The sequence below is a fragment of the Phoenix dactylifera genome, unplaced genomic scaffold, assembly GCF_009389715.1.
Source record: "Phoenix dactylifera cultivar Barhee BC4 unplaced genomic scaffold, palm_55x_up_171113_PBpolish2nd_filt_p 000395F, whole genome shotgun sequence".
In the NCBI taxonomy this organism is placed as follows: Eukaryota; Viridiplantae; Streptophyta; class Magnoliopsida; order Arecales; family Arecaceae; genus Phoenix; species Phoenix dactylifera.
Window position 1 is genome coordinate 352,494 of NW_024067840.1, and position 4,588 is coordinate 357,081.

Sequence of the window (4,588 nt, forward strand, 5' to 3'; positions counted from 1 at the left end):
AGTGTGCCAAATACTTTCTTGATGTGCCGGGGTCGACCCAATCATCCTTTGGGTCGACTCAATCCACACTTTGCTGCATCTCAAGGTTAGATTCATTCAAATAAACAATGAAATGTATCTATATCAATTTATACAAATATACTGAGAGTAATAGACTTATAAATGAAGTATCGATTTAACTTATAACATACTCTAGATAATTGCTTGTTAATCATCAAAATAACACTATCATCCTCAGTTGACTATCAGTAGATTATTACATTAGATGTAAATTCCAAAAGACCTAAAATCTTCCTAAATTAATCGAAAGTGAACGATACATTGAGCTAGCCATATTTGATTAATTGATCTAATTGGTGTCTCGGAAAGCTCAAAGGTGGTTACTTAATTAGGACCTTACTCTCTGAGTAAGGGAAGCCTCCCACCTGCTTATCTGGCCAATTGATTGATTACCTCTTGTGGAAAGCTCAAAGTTGGAATTACTAAGATCTGATTACCCAATATTAAGTCGATTGGTCTTCCACCGTAGTAGAGTTGCTAAGATCTTTCCGGCGTTGATTAGTCTCGGCTGGATATAGTGGGCTAGTTGCATCGGAGGATTGGACCTCTCTATGAACATGAGATGTTGTGGGGTAAAGGTGGGGTTGGGCTCCAATAACTATTAGGTGAGGACCCAATTACGGCTTTATTTTCGCGGGATATACGGTGGGTCTGACTTAACCAAGGAACGGGTCCAACAACTGTTAGGTGAGGTCTTTATGACTTGGAGACTAGGTTAGCTCAATATGCTTAAAAAGCATTGTACAAGAGTTGTACACTCATCGTCTATGTGTCTCCAATAACTGTTAGGTGAGGTGACATGTAGATTGGTGGGACCGCAGCACCCCACTCGAATCCTAAGTCGCAGGTTTCCGTATCTTTACCAGGGGAGTGTGAGAGATCCGAGAAATAGTGGAAGGATTTGATCCAATTTTATTTTAAAAGTTCCTAAAACAAATTAATGTCAAATACAAATTTCTAATTAGAATCTTTACTCTCTGTAGATGTCAATAGCTTCCAACCCGATAGTTCGAATTCTAGATAACAATAGGTTGACCGGACCAAACTATAAAGATTGGCTCCGCAACTTGAAGATTGTCTTGAGTTGTGAAAAGATAGCTTATGTTCTTGACCATGAACTCCCGATGTTACCAACCCGTGCAACCAATGAGCAGCGTGAGACGCATGCAAAATGGTTGGATGACGACAATAAGGTTAGGTGCTTCATTTTGGCATCCATGTCCAACGAATTGCAATGCCAGCATAAGAGCATGAAGACTGCTAAGGACATACTTGATCACCTACAAGAGTTGTATGGTGAACAAAGTCGCGCAGCAAGGTTTGAAGTGTCCAAGCGGCTCTTCAAAGCCAAGATGCGCGATGGGCAGTCCGTCCATGAACATGGTTTGACCATGATCAAGGATCTTGAGGAGCTTGAGAAGCTTGGCATGACCATGCACAAGGATTTGCAAATGGATTTGATCCTACAATCGTTGCCATGTTCATATCGGTAGTTTATTATAAACTACCATATGAATAAAATTGAATGCACCAAACTTGAATTGTTGAATACGTTGGTGACAACTGAGGGAGCCTTGAAAGGTTCAAGGGGCACATTTCTCGCTGCTGAGCTAGCTTCTACTTCTAAGAAAATCTACTGGGAAGAAGAAAAAGCTTGCGAAGAAGCAGAAGACTGAAAAAAAGCTGAAGAAGGCAGTTCTTAAGAAGAAGGCCGAACCCAAAGAAAAATGTTTTCATTGCAATGAAGATGGCCATTGGAAGAGGAACTGTCCTATCTACATAGGAAACATAAAGAGCAAAAAGGATGACATGCCTTCTGAAAGTATGTCTAATATGCTCATTATTGAAACTAATCTAATGGTTTCTTCTATTTCCAGTTGGGTTATAGACTCTGGTTCTAGTGTTTACTTGTGCACTACCATGCAGGGTCTAAAGGAAAGAAGAAGGCTTATGGAAGGTGCGGTAACCCTACGGGTTGGCAATGGAGCAAGAGTTGCTGCTGTTTCTATGAATACATTCCCTTTGCATTTACCATCAGGATTTAGTTTGATACTTAGAGATTGTTATTTTGTACCTAGCGCTAGCAGAAATCTGATTTCTGTATCTTATCTAGCATAGGAACATTATGAATTCAATTTCAATAAAGACTACATTTCCATTTATTTGTGAAATAAACTATTTGGACATGATTTTATGATTGACGGTCTCTATCACATACATATGGATGTATCTGTGAATGTATCTGAGCATACAGTGAGTACCATAGGATCTAAAAGATCTAGAGATGAGATAAATCAAAAGTATTTGTGGCACCTCAGACTTGGTCATATAGGAGAAGACAGAATTAACAAATTGGAGAAACATGGGCTTTTGAGTTCATTGACTTCTGAGTCATATCCGATTTGTGAATCCTGCCTTCAAGAAAAAATGGCCAAATTACCCTTTCTAGGACACGGGGAGAGGTCTGCTGAAATACTTGCCCTAGTACTCACTGATGTGTGTGGCCCATTCGATGTGCAGGCTAGGGGTCAATTTTTCTACTTTATTACTTTTATCGATAATTTCTCACGGTATGGTTATGTCTATCTTATGAGAAATAAATCTAAAGCATTTGAAAGGTTCAAAGAATTTAGATTTGAATTAGAAAAACAGACAGAAAAACTCATTAAGGTTTTTCGATCAGATCGAGGAGGAGAATACCTTAGTGGAGAGTTTCATGATTATCTCAAACAAAATGGTATAGTTTCACAATGGACACCTCCTGAAACATCTCAACTCAACGGAGTGTTAGAAAGGAGGAATCGGATCCTATTGGATATGGTCAGGTCCATGATGAGCTTCACTGACTTACCCTTATTCTTGTGGGGAGATGCCCTACTTACAGCTATCTACATATTGAATAGAGTTTTCTCTAAGTCCGTTCCTACCACACCGTATGAGATATGGCATGGTAAGAAACCAACTCTTGGTTATCTTAAGATTTGGGGATATCCGGCCCAAGTCAAATGACAACAGGCAGACAAGTTAGAGGCTAGGACAATTGGTGCTCGTTTCATTGGATATCCTAAAGAGTCATTAGGATATAATTTTTACATCCCAGAAGACCACAAAGTGTTTGTGAGCCGACATGCCATCTTCTTGAAAAAACAGTTTATCCTTGATAGAGGCAGTGGGAGAAAAATTGAGCTCGAAGAGAAAGTCTCTCAAGAGCAACGAGCAATTGAGCCTAGTGAACCTATTCACATTGAGCCAATACATGAAGAACCTCATCCACTTCGTAAATCCAGTAGGATCTCCCATCCTCCTGAAAGATACTTAGGTATGCTTACAAAGGACATAGAGGAAGGGTTCCTCATAGAGAAAGAGATCATAGTAATAATCCCAAGACCTACAACAAAGCGATGTTAGACATCGACTCCGAAAAATGGATGGATGCAATGAAGTCAGAAATAGACTCCATGCATTCCAACCAAGTATGGACCTTAATAGATCCACCTGAAAGTATTGTACCTATTGGGTGTAAATGGATCTACAAAAGAAAAATAGGTTCGGATGGCAAGGTAGAGACCTATAAGGTAAGGCTGGTGGCAAAAGGTTATAGTCAGCGCGAAGGCATTGACTATCAGGATACCTTTTCACCGGTAGTCATGCTGAAGTCCATTCGAATGTTGCTTGCCATTGCAGCTTATCATGATAATGAGATTGTTCGATTGCCCCATAGCGGCGCGACGTTCGCGGCGGAATCCGCATGCCGGGCCCGGTGCATCGCATACGTCGGAACAGGATCGGGTAGATTTCAAAATTTTTCTGAATCAGAACGATTCCGAACCCTTTTGAATTCAGATGGGGACTAAACTAAGATCTAATAATTAATTATGAATTGTTAAACTACCAGAAAATCAGAAATATAAAAGTTCAAATGAAGATCTCATCTTCACCTTTGTGCGGGTAGAAGAACACCGCAACCGATGATCGTGGTTCGGTTCCTCGTAGCCGCACAAACGTCCGGCCTCTACAAGTATCCACACGAGGTTGCTGAAGATCAGAGATGGGGCTTCACCGGGGTGCTAGCTCCTTGCAAAAGCCTCTCTTGGATGTCGAAGAAGAAGGAAGAAGAAATCACAAGGATCCCACCTTGTGCAGCCTTCAAAAGGAAGAAGAAAACCCTTCACAGTTTTGATTCTTTTCTCTCCCTTTTTGCTGATTTAAAATCCCAAAAAAAAAAATAGCCTTGCTGCCCCAAGCCTGGGAGAAGAGCTCTAATTTTTCTTGGGGTGTGGGGCTCCCTTTTTATAGGGTTCAAAACCCTATGCGCTAGGAAACCTATTCCTAATAGGTTTCCTAATGCCTTTCTTTATTGGCGGGCCCCTTGATTCTTGGAAAGAATCAAGGGGCTCCGGCTCACAGCAAAGAAGGAGAGGGGGCCATGCCCCTCCTTGCCCTCTTGGCTGCCCCATCTTGCCTATTTTGACTCTTCAAAATAAGGCATCAAGAGCGAGGCTCTATTCAGGGAAAAAAACTGAATTAG